Source organism: Mastigoproctus giganteus, chromosome 14 (assembly GCF_048544385.1).
Source record: "Mastigoproctus giganteus isolate SK-2022 chromosome 14, ASM4854438v1, whole genome shotgun sequence".
Classification (NCBI taxonomy): domain Eukaryota; kingdom Metazoa; phylum Arthropoda; class Arachnida; order Uropygi; family Thelyphonidae; genus Mastigoproctus; species Mastigoproctus giganteus.
Genome location: NC_143588.1, coordinates 39,469,102 through 39,482,200, shown reverse-complemented (window position 1 = coordinate 39,482,200; position 13,099 = coordinate 39,469,102). Strand labels below are relative to the sequence as shown.

Here is a 13,099-nt window from a genome sequence, read left to right as displayed (position 1 = left end):
TTGCAGAGATGTTTGAGAATGTTTCCCCAAGAGAATTGGCTATTGCAGTTGGATCTGCAATAGTGCATCCATTATAATCTAGGATTGAAGAAGGGTGGGATGTATATTTTCCCTTCATTTCCCAGATTTTATCCCAGACTACCTTAGAGTTGGTAGACTGGTTAATAGATGATGTAAAACGGATCCACGATTCCTTTTGACTCTGACGACGGATATATCGTGCTTTGGCTCGTGCACGTTTTAAGGCTCGTCGTGGTAGGATATCGGCGGAATATCCCCCACGCTTTGTTTTGAGCCTTTTTTGCTGTTGTGCATTGTGAATTCCACCAAGGTTTAGGAAATGGTGGAAACCGGGCAGATGTTTTTGGAACAGCATTCGCAGCTGCTTGGACAGTTTTTTCTGTGATGTACTTAACTGCATCATTGATAGGCTCTTGACTGACTGTGCTAAGATCAAAATTTGCCTGATGTTGGAAGGCAGTCCAGTCAACCTGCTCAATCTTCCACCGTGGTAACCTGAAGGGAAGACGTGGCCTCCCGCTGTGTAACGAGGTTATCACAGGGAAGTGATCGCTTCCATATGGATTCTCCTCCACTTCCCAAGTGAGTGAAGGGAGTAGAGAAGGGGAGCAGATAGAGAGATCAATGGCAGAAAAAGTACGGGTAGGCATGTGGAAGAAAGTGTTTGTTCCAGTATTTAGGAGGGAAAGGTCATTGTCATTGAGCATACGCTCTATGACACGTCCCCTTCCGTTGATGTTAGCACTACCCCACAGGGTGTTATGTCCATTCATATACCCGAGAAGTAAGTAAGGGTGAGGCAACTGCGTTACCAGATCATCAAGGTCTTCCTGGGGGATGTCAGTCCCAGGTGGCAAATAAAGAGAGCAAACTGTTAATATAAATCCCACCGAAAGGCGAATTGCATCAGCTTCCATGCTAGTTGTAATTAGCAAGGGCTGAACTGGGGTCTGATTGCCGACAAGGATAGCCACTCCTCCATGAGCAGAGCCATCCGCAATTCTAACCTTTCGAAAAATTGTGATGTTGTGCATGGTGGGATCGTCATTTGCCTTTAGATATGTCTCCTGCAAGCAAAAGCAAACTGGCTCGTGCTTTTGCAGGAGGGCCTTGATGTCATCAATATTTCGCCGGAATCCACGACAATTCCATTGTAGGAATTTAGCCATTATTTTGGCTTGGTGGGTCCATCAGGCGGCTTCCGAGGTGCTGAGGGCTTACTTTTATCAGTCCTGGATTTGTCCTTCTGCTCGACATCCATCTTTTCTTGGGTACTGGGGGGGGACTTCCCCTTTCTTATTCTTTTCTTTCATAATTATCTTTGTTACTTGTGGAGCATTAGGAGTGGCAGCTGATTGGTCCTTTTGTGCAGGTTTTTGAGCACTTAAAAGATACCGCGCGATGGGAGTGAAAGACTCCTTTGGAGGAATGGTCATGTCCGTCTGAGTTCCGACGGAACATCTCCCTGCTACCTTCTGGGCGTAAGTAGGTTTGTTGATATTCAGGGGTTTGACCGATTTCCTTGCCTCCTGGTATGATATATTTAGCTCTGCCTTCAGCCGTTGAATTTCTTTTTCTTCTTTCCACCTCTGGCATGCTCGTGAGTAGGCCGGGTGTTTGCCTTCACAGTTAATGCAGGTGGGTTTTGCAGCTGAACATGCTGTTGTTTCGTGGTCCTTTGCACCGCATCGAGTGCATGCAAGGACTCCACGGCAGGCCATTTGAGAATGTCCATACTTCTGGCATTTAAAACACCGTAAAGGGTTCGGAACATATGGACGCACTGAACAGTTGATGTATCCAGCTTTAATCTCGTCAGGAGGTTTAGGAGAGTTAAAAGTCAGGATAACGCTCCTGGTTTTAACAATTTTTCCATCCCTTAGCACAGTAATTCTCTTGACGGCGGTAACTCCCTGTGGTTTTAATTCGGAGCAGATTTCCTCCTCGGTTACGTCGAGAAGGTCCCACTCCGAAATGACACCTCTCGATGAATTGAGTGTTCTGTGTGGTGTCACTGTTATAGGGATTCCTCTGATTGATGTTACTCGGAGTAGATGTTCAGACTGCCTGTCATTTTTTGTTTCAATCAAGAGGTCCCCAGAACGGAGCCTCTTAACTGACTTGGGTGAACCTGCTAACCCATCCAACCCTTTTTGGATAAAAAAGGGTGACATTTTTCCAATCGGTTTTTCATTCGTGGAGTGCATAATTAAGAACCTTGGGACTGGCCCTGATGGTAGTTCGGTTCGCTGCCTCTTATTAGCAATAATGCTATCTGCTTCTTTTTCAATTGTTTCAGATAGGGACCGGGTTGGGGCCCCTGAAGAAGTTAGTTTATCAGGATTCATAGAGTTTTTTATATGGTTCAGTGCCCGGGCTCCCCACAAACCACGGAGCCCAAAGGGACGCCCACTACCCAGCATGCAATAAATGCGCTCAGGAGTGGGACGCCAGGGCTACCCAGACACCATACCCGCACCGCCGCTAGCCTGAATCTTGTCCCTCAGACCATGAGGATAGGGGCGTGGCATTGACACGGTTGACCCTCGCAGGTGAGCCTACTAGCCGATTGATCCTAGCCAGGCCTTCCAGGACCACCCGTCTTGTCGAAGCAGGGGCCAAAGTGGTGTATTGAAGCTGGGCCCCTCAACCACCAGGATCCCCCTTTCCGAATTTCCACGGGTTGCAGCGCACGGCAAACACGCCGGATTCCATTGATGTAAGCCTGGAACCTGGGCTGTGGGATTGATTGATTGATTGTTTTGATTTTTTATTGGCGCATTAGCTTCCAAGGCTATAATGCGCCAAGACCAGGTCATATATAAGAAAATTTTAAACATTCAGTGACCTAATAAGTTAGGTCACTATGTCAAAATGTATAGAAGGTATAAAAAATAAATCAATAAAAATCACAGTAAAATATAAATTTTATACACGAGCAACAACGTTTATTGATTTTAAAAAGCTAAAAACAGCAGACACATTGTCATTGTCGGATAAAATCTGACTGAGTGTATAAGGCTCAGTCAGATGGTTAAAAGCGATAAGACGAGCATTACTAAAACTGGAACAGTTACATAAAATATGTTTAACGGATAAAATGGTGTCGCATTGCTCGCACATAGGAGGATCATCCGCCCTCAGCAGAAACGAATGTGTCAGATGACTACGTCCTATGCGGAGTCGGGCAAGAACAACTTCCTCGCTCCGATTCCTGCGCAGACTGGACTGCCATGTTTGTATTAGAGGCTTTATTTGGTATAATTTATTTGTTCTCTCTCTGTGCCATAGTTCTTGCCATTGGGAATATATCTTTTGGTGTATTATTTGCCTGTAGTCTGTATAGGGGACTGACAGGCAACAATCGTTAGTGGGAGCTGCTGATTTGGCTGCAGTGTCAGCCAAATCATTTCCCTTTATCCCAATGTGGCTAGGAATCCAGCAGAAGCGGATATCAAATTTGTATTTATGAAGAGAATATATCTTCTGCTGAACCCGAGAGAGAACTGGATGACAGTTGTGTCTCAAAGATAATAAAGCCTGTAATACACTCAAAGAATCAGAATATATTATTGACCTTTGGCATTGAGAAGTTCGAATGTGATCCAAGGCTAACTGTATAGCATGCAGCTCTGCAGTGTATATGCTGGATTCAGGAAGAATCTGCTGAGATATTATAGTGTCCCGAAAGACAACAGCAGATCCTACGCACGATTCAGACTTCGAGCCATCTGTGTAGATGGGCAGGAAGTCGGAATACTCAGCTCGGTGTGCGGAAAAGAGCTGATGGTAGACAGATGACGAGGTTTCAGATTTTACCCATTTCTTAAAGGAGAAGTCGCACGATGGAGTATGAGCATGCCAGGGTGGAAGAGTCTCTTTTGGTGTTTGTGCAACCTTGTCTACCATGATGTTAAACTCTCTTAGTAGCTCTTGGACACGAATGCCAAAAGGTCGATTGGCAGCCTGACGGGTATTACAAGTTTTCCCAACGTGGCTTAAAGACAGATGTCCACGTAGGATGGTCTGGCAGGGATTTCAGCTTTAAAGCATAGCTTAAAGACAACTGCTTACGTCGAAGGGATAACGGTGGTTCGTTTGCTTCGACGTATAAGCTCTGGACAGGAGATGTTCGGAATGCTCCAGTAGCGATACGGATAGCCTGATGGTGGACGGGATCCAACCATCGAAGGACACTGTCTCTAGCTGAGGAGTATACCTGGGCCCCGTAGTCCAATTTGGATCGTACAAGTGCACGATAAATACGTAGTAGGGTACACCTATCTGCTCCCCAACGAGTAGAGGAGAGAGAGCGAAGAATATTTAGTCCCTTCGTGCACGTTGTACGAAGTTGACGAATATGTTCAAGAAAGGTCAACTTTTTGTCGAACACAAGTCCCAAGAATTTTGTGCTTGACACTACTGGAATAGCATTTTGTCCGAGCCTCAATTCAGGTTCAGGATGAAGATTACGCTTGCGACAAAAGTGTACGCAAACGGTCTTCTCCGGCGAGAACCTGAAGCCATTAGCAAGTGCCCAGACATTCAGATTATCAATGGCTTTCTGCAGTTGTCTTTCAATAACCCTCATGTTGCACGACTGGCAAAAAATGCTAAAGTCATCAACATAGAGGGCACTGTTTACAGTTGGAGGAAGTTGTTCTGTGATGGAATTTATTTTTATGGCAAAAAGCGTGACACTTAAAACTGATCCTTGTGGTACTCCCTCCTCTTGGCTAAAGGAACGAGAGAGTGAGGATCCCACACAAACTTGGAAAGATCGATTGGCTAAAAAGTTTTGAATAAACACAGGAAGATGCCCTCTAAGGCCTAGGCTGTGCAAATCTTTTAATATGCCAAATCTCCAAGCTGTGTCATACGCTTTCTCCACGTCAAAGAACACCGACACCAAGTGTTCACGTTTTAGGAAAGCATCCCGAATGGATGTTTCCAGTCTAATAAGATGGTCCAAAGTGGACCGGTTCCTTCGGAAGCCGCACTGGATGTTGGAGAGAAGGTCATTTGATTCTAAATACCAGATTAAACGAGAATTAACCATTCTCTCCAGTATTTTGCACAAACAGCTAGTCAGAGCAATGGGACGATAATTTCTAGTGACTTTTGGATCCTTTCCTGGCTTAGCAAAAGCAAGAACGGTTGCCTTGCGCCAGGAATCCGGAAACTGCCCTTCGATAAAGATTCTGTTATACAGAGTGAGCAGATAATCCATAGATTTTGGTGAAAGATGTTTAATCATTTCATAATGGATGCCATCTGGTCCAACAGCACTTGCTTTTGAAAGAGTGAGGGCTCTTTTCAGTTTGTGTATAGTGAATTCCCCGTTATAGGGACAGTCACTCTTACACTTAAAATTAAGTGCCTGTTTTTCTATTTTATGTTTCAGGACCAGGAACTCTGGGGAATACGAAGATGTTGCACAGATGTTAGAGAATGTTCCCCCAAGAGAGTTGGCTATTGCAGTTGGATCTGCAATAGCGCATCCATTATAATCTAGGATTGAAGTAGGGTGGGATGTATGTTTTCCCTTCATTTTCCGGATTTTATCCCAGACTACCTTAGAGTTGGTAGACCGGGTAATAGATGATGTAAAGCGGATCCACGATTCCTTTTGGCATTGACGGCGAATGTAGCGTGCTTTGGCTCGTGCACGTTTAAACGCTATAAGGTTGTTCGTGGTAGGATATCTCCGGAATATCCCCCACGCTTTGTTTTGAGCCTTTTTTGCTGCTGTGCATTGGGAATTCCACCAAGGTTTGGGAAATGGTGGAAACCGGGCAGATGTTTTTGGAACAGCATTCGCAGCTGCTTGGACAATATTTTCTGTGATGTACTTAACTGCATCATTGATAGGCTCTTGACTGACCGTGCTAAGATCAAAAATTGCCTGATGTTGGAAGGCAGTCCAGTCAGCCTGATCAATCTTCCACCGTGGTAACCTGAAGGGAAGACATGGTCTCCCACTGTGTAACGAGGTTATCACAGGGAAGTGTGATCACTTCCATATGGATTCTCCTCCACTTCCCAGGTGAGTGAAGGGAGTAGAGAAGGGGAGCAGATAGAGAGATCAATGACAGAAAAAGTACGGGTAGGCATGTGGAAGAAGGTGTTTGTTCCAGTCTTTAGAAGGGAAATGTCATTGTCATTGAGCATACGCTCTATGACTCGTCCCATTCCGTTGATGTTAGCACTACCCCACAGGGTGTTATGTCCATTCATATCCCCGAGAAGTAAAAAAGGGAGAGGCAACTGCGTTAGAAGATCATCAAGGTCTTCCTGGGAGATGTCAGTCAAAGGTGGCAAATAGATACAGCAAACTGTTAATAAAAATCCCACCGTAAGGCGAATTGCAACAGCTTCCATGCTAGTTGTAATTAGCAAGGGCTGCACTGGGGTCTGGTTACCCACAAGGATAGCCGCTCCCCCATGTACAGAGCCATCCGCAATTCTATCCTTACGAAAAATGGTGGTGTTATGCATGGTGGGATCATCATTTGCCTTTAGATATGTCTCCTGCAAGCAAAAGCAAACTGGCTCGTGCTTTTGTAGGAGGGCCTTGATGTCATCAATATTTTGCCGGAATCCACGACAATTCCATTGTAGGAATTTAGCCATTATTTTGGCTTGGTGGGTCCATCAGGCGGCTTCCGAGGTGCTGAGGGCTTACTTTTATCAGTCTTGGATTTGTCCTTTTTGGGGAAGAATGGACGCTGTCCCGTGTCCATTTCCTCCTCCGCAAAGAGTTCCAAGACTGAATCTTCGAGTACCTCCTTCTGCTCGACATCCATCTTTTCTTGGGTACTGGGGGGGGGGACTTCCCCTTTCTTATTCTTTTCTTTCATAATTATCTTTGTTACTTGTGGAGCATTAGGAGGTACCGATATAGGAGTGGCAGCTGATTGGTCCTTTTGTGCAGGTTTTTGAGCACTTAAGAGATACCGCGCGATGGGAGTGAAAGACTCCTTTGGAGGAATGGTCATGTCCGTCTGAGTTCCGACGGAACATCTCCCTGCTACCTTCTGGGCGTAAGTAGGTTTGTTGATATTCAGGGGTTTGACCGATTTCCTTGCCTCCTGGTATGATATATTTAGCTCTGCCTTCAGCCGTTGAATTTCTTTTTCTTCTTTCCACCTCTGGCATGCTCGTGAGTAGGCCGGGTGTTTGCCTTCACAGTTAATGCAGGTGGGTTTTGCAGCTGAACATGCTGTTGTTTCGTGGTCCTTTGCACCGCATCGAGTGCATGCAAGGACTCCACGGCAGGCCATTTGAGAATGTCCATACTTCTGGCATTTAAAACACCGTAAAGGGTTCGGAACATATGGACGCACTGAACAGTTGATGTATCCAGCTTTAATCTCGTCAGGAGGTTTAGGAGAGTTAAAAGTCAGGATAACGCTCCTGGTTTTAACAATTTTTCCATCCCTTCGCACAGTAATTCTCTTGACGGCGGTAACTCTCTGTGGTTTTAATTCGGAGCAGATTTCCTCCTCGGTTACGTCGAGAAGGTCCCACTCCGAAATGACACCTCTCGATGAATTGAGTGTTCTGTGTGGTGTCACTGTTATAGGGATTCCTCTGATTGATGTTACTCGGAGTAGATGTTCAGACTGCCTGTCATTTTTTGTTTCAATCAAGAGGTCAACAGAACGGAGCCTCTTAACTGACTTGGGTGAACCTGCTAACCCATCCAACCCTTTTTGGATAAAAAAGGGTGACATTTTTCCAATCGGTTTTTCATTCGTGGAGTGCATAATTAAGAACCTTGGGACTGGCCCTGATGGTAGTTCGGTTCGCTGCCTCTTATTAGCAATAATGCTATCTGCTTCTTTTTCAATTGTTTCAGATAGGGACCGGGTTGGGGCCCCTGAAGAAGTTAGTTTATCAGGATTCATAGAGTTTTTTATATGGTTCAGTGCCCGGGCTCCCCACCCACCACGGAGCCCAAAGGGACGCCCACTACCCGGCATGCAATAAATGCGCTCAGGAGTGGAACAGGCGCCTCCGTAGCCAGGTGGGAAGGAGCAGCAGTGCGTAGCACACGCTACTTGATTAGACCGGGGTTCGAGCCCGTCACCACCAAATACGGAGGATGCGGAAAGGTCAGGGAATGACCACCGCATATTACCGGAGCAATATGGCCTTAGTTGCTAATGCTCCAAACCAAAACAACAACAACAACAACAACAACAGGAGTGGAACGCCAGGGCTACCCAGACACCATACCCGCACCGCCGCTAGCCTGAATCTTGTCCCTCAGACCATGAGGGTAGGGGCGTGGCATTGACATGGTTGACCCGCGCAGGCGAGCCTACTAGCCGATTGATCCTAGCCGGGCCTTCCAGGACCACCCGTCTTGTCGAAGCAGGGGCCAAAGTGGTGTATTGAAGCTGGGCCCCTCAACCACCAGGATCCCCCTTTCCGAATTTCCACGGGTTGCAGCGCACGGCAAACACGCTGGATTCCATTGATGTAAGCCTGGAACCCGGGCTGTGGGCGTTGGATCCCAGTGACGCTAGTCTGGAAGTCCAGCAGCGTCACTGGGAGGTCCCCTCACCACGTACAGGTGCCCACGTCGAGGGGTGCATTATGGCCTTGTTGCCCTTGTGCCATAAAGGCTGTAAACAAACAACAAGCACACAAACCAATACATCATGACTGGCTTTGCAAGTTCTTTCTGTATAAATTGTAGAGCATATTCAAATTCTGCAACCCCAATATCAGAGTTACACCATATTTTTGATAATACAAATAATGTCAGCATTGTATGACTTAACCAATACTTCAAAGTCAGCAGAATTATTTGCTATATTCCTAAAATTAGTGCATAAGCAAATAAATGTTTGCTTTTTGCGAATAATAAACAAAAGCCCACCCCATCAGGCTTATAATCTCCCCTTCCCTAACTTCCCAGGCTAATGTATGTGCCAACTGATGAAAAACAAAAATCAATTCCATCTCTGCTTATACTAATTATACTAATGCATCCCTTCTCCTCCCAAACTAGCAGTTTTTTTTTCTGAACACCTAAATTTGCCTTAACAGCACCAGTAAACATTCTTGCACCCTACCTCTATAAAAAAAAAATCTCTTCTTAAAGAAACAGTGGCCATGCTGAGAAAAAATTCTATTCCACAAGCCTTCTTTTTAAGGCCAAACTGAGAGGCAAAGCTCTCACCATGCACTCCCTCCTATCACGCCTGGACAAAAATTTGGACACTTTTAGGAATTCTCTTTAATTTGAATTATTATTTAATTCTATTTGATAGTAGGCTAAGCGATTGCTTGAAACAGTTAAATCAATTTTAAGATATTTGTTATGGTAAACTATCATTTGACTTGCACCTCTGTGCAATGCATGTCCACAAAATTTAATTTTGTACTTAAATTCATTTGTTTCATTTGAATTAATTAAATATTCAGATAAACCCATACTTTAAAATTTTAATTTGGTTTTTATTAAAGAACATCGAATAGTTTGTAGTTGGATTTTTGTCATTTGTTTATTCGTCCAATTAAACTACAATCATCATCATTACTGTTATTATTTAGTTTGGTTATTGAATTTTTGGAAGGTAAAACTTTTTTACTTTTATTAACTTTTATTATTAATTAATAATATTATCATTAATTACTTTTATTAACACATTGACTGCCAAGCTAGGTTTAAGAAAAAATTACCCTTGGGGTCAAAAAATATTTAGTAAATAATGTGATTAGTAATTCTAAAATAAATATTTTAATATCAACAAAGCATGCCCCAGAAATGGTTGATGAACCCTCTACCAGTAAAGGAAGAAGAAAAGAAGCCAAATAAAAACCACTTACTATTTTAGCATATAGTAAAGGAAAAGTAGACATTGATCTGTTGGACCAAATGGGTTCATATGCCACAATGCTAAGAATGGTGATAAAGTGGTAGCAGAATATATGTTTTATGTTAAGCAAAACTGAAAGAGTCTGAAGGAAGGTCTACTGGTAGAAAGAAGGGGGAAAAAGTTTGTACTTATTGCCCAGACTGTAAATCATCTGCCTTTCATGTGTTTAGAGTGTTGCAGTCAATGCCACAAATCTACATAATTTTGCAGTTGTAAAATTCATATAATAAATAATCAGCAGTAACTCGCTTATTTTTTCTTATAGTGCCATGCAAATTTCAGATGTATCACCAGAGGCAACGCTTTTCAAAAATGTAAATTTCCATAATCATCAGAGGTATACAGCTGACACAACTCTGGCTGAAACAGAGGGTGTCAGTCATATATGTCAGATGCAGCACTTAAAACACATAATGATGTCACACATATACAGCTTATTATTATTATTAACCATATGGTACAAGGAAACCTGAGGCTTATGCTGTATCAGACAAAAAAATTTTCTGAGTTACCCTGAGAGGAGAGGGGGGGGGAGAAATTACCAAGAAAGAGGAGAATGATGATATCCAGCTCAGGACACTGGGTGTGCCAAGCCCATACTCATACCCCTGGGGATAAATGTGGCAGTAAAGGTGTTAATATATTTATTAATAGCTTTTATTTCATTCATTTTTATTTTTTAAATTGAATATTAAATCACAAACTTTCAGTGGATTTAATTTTTACTGATTTCATTATTGTTATCATTATTGTGACTTTTTCTTCTTATGGGATTTTTTCCCGTCCTGTGACGGACACTGGTACCAAGTGCACAAGGTGATTGGTTGTGTCCTGTTGGTTGAAGAACTCTCTGATTATCCTACTGGTGTTCAGGATCACAGCTTTCTGGAGTTCCATGTAAGTGTTCTCTGGGGGACCTATTGCTGCTATGTTCTTATAGGGGCTTTTTGGCACCATCCTGATGGTTGACATAGTGATCAGGATGATCATTGATTGTTCCATATGCCAATTCTCTGACTTTCTTTGACTTCCTCTCTTAGGTCTTTGTACATCCTGATCTTTTTCTCATAGGCTTTCTGGCAGTTGCTGATGTTGAGCCTTGCTATGTCAATCAGGTTGGTAGCTATTTTCTTCTTGTTGATGAGGGTTATGCCTGGTTTGTTGTGCAGAATAATCTTGTCTGTTATTATGGCACAGTCTCAGTACCATTTGTGAGTACACTTTCTTTGATCAATTGGTATTTTTGTACTAGAAACAAGTACAAAAATAGTCTCTGATGTATTATCCTGGCAACATGGTCATGTATACGGGTGCAGTCCAAAATGAGGTGGTTATTATTATTATCATTAGTATTAGTAGTGGAAAATGATGCGAGAAAGCAAGCTTATACAGAAGAGAGAAAAAAAAAAAAAAAAAAAAACCCTTCCCTTTTTACCAGTCCATCCCATCTAATGATCATTTGTCTGATTCATCTTGAAATTTATTTATTTATTACTTCCATAATACTAGATGGAAGACTGTTCCCACAATCAATTACCTTCTAGCAGAAGCAAATTTCTGCACATCCATCCTTTCTCCATTTAAATTTAAGTCTCAAGTGCATGTGTGTGCGTGTGTGCGTGCGTGCATGTTGTCTGAGCAAGAGCACGGATGCCATCAACATTTAGCTTACTCAATCCATTCAAAGCCTTAAAAAATTCAATCAGATCTTGCAGGTACCTAGTTTCTTGACACTGAAATTTACAGAACTGAATTCTCTCTCTCTCTCTTGGTAAGAGTACCATTTTGTTCTTCTCACTAATCTTGTTGCTCTTCTCTCTGCCTATTCCAACAGAACCATGTCATTTGTCCTTTTCTTAGCACATGATAGCTTTATGCAGTCACTGCTGGTCATTTATCGCTCCATATGGAATGTAAAATGTGCATTGTACACTTAGAGTTGCACATTACTAATCCATTTTTCCTGCCTTTTCTCTCCTCCTCCTTCTAAGAGAAGGATTTTACAACTCTTTAGATATACTCTGTTTACCTGTTTATATTTGAATTTTTAATAGTCTGTTTCATGTGTCTGCCAATTGGAGTTGGGTGTCACTCTTACTGCTGTAACAATTTTAAGGTAAGTTGCAACCCCTGAATATTTTCTGGTTACTCTGAGGGCATAAATGTATGCTCTCTGAAACAGTCAGCGATAATAAATTATTGCTTTCTTAATAATATAATGTACTTTACTATTAATACTTAATGCCTATACAGAGATGCATATGAGGTCAGGTACCTGCAGAAATCTGTGGGTTACCCATAATACTGGTTGGGTCATTTAGATCATCAGTAATTTTGCTGTCCATGGGTCAGATGTGGTTAGCAAATATTGATGCATTAACTCATATAGTGACTGTTTCTATTAGTTTTCTCCCAAGTAACATTATGTACTAAATTATGTCTATATATTTATTGTGTAATTTCAATTGCACACAAAACTACTGACTACTGATAGCTTTATAAATTGTATATATTCACTTAAATGATACAATTAAATAAATAATTAAATAAATTTAAAGTATTTTTAATCTCTCTCTCTCTCTCTCTCTCTCTCTCTCTCTCTCTCTCTCTCTCTCACACACACACACACACAATATTGCATCGCCAGACTTGAAAAGTAAGAGAAAAAAAAGACGTCCTTTTTCAATTTCCAAATTATCTCTAATTATGATGTTACTGCTGATATTATTATTATTATTATATAGTGCATTTAGTATGCAAGGCAACTTCAGATTATGAAATTTGCACTCGGTGCAGAATTAGAAATTGAATCAACACTATAAAAAAAATGAAACCTTTTGGTACAAAACTGGAAGACAAACATCATCAAAATTTTCCTAAAAACTGCAGCTTGTAAGAATAACTTTTTAAGAATTACATTCATTTTTGGAAATTCAAAATTATTGTATAATTGAAGTAGCTTAAAAAATTACTTACTAAATTATTGTATAATTTAACTTATGGTAATAAATACAAAAGCAACTGCATTTTCATTTTTTGGTGTTTATTAAACTTTTTTTAAGAAATGTATAGAGACTTCTTTGAGATATGGATGTAATCCTATATTTACATCCAACTTAAATTTCATAGCCATATTATTTATAATATGGCTATGAAATTTAAGTTGCCATATTATAAATAATATG

General features: G+C 41.8%; 1 protein-coding gene across 2 annotated transcripts in view; it reads right to left on the bottom strand.

Annotated features, from left to right (window-relative positions):
• Positions 1-13,099, bottom strand: part of LOC150075075 (coronin-2B-like) — a 432,519-nt gene that overhangs the window by 248,774 nt on the left and 170,646 nt on the right. The gene's annotated exons all lie outside the window — the stretch shown is intronic.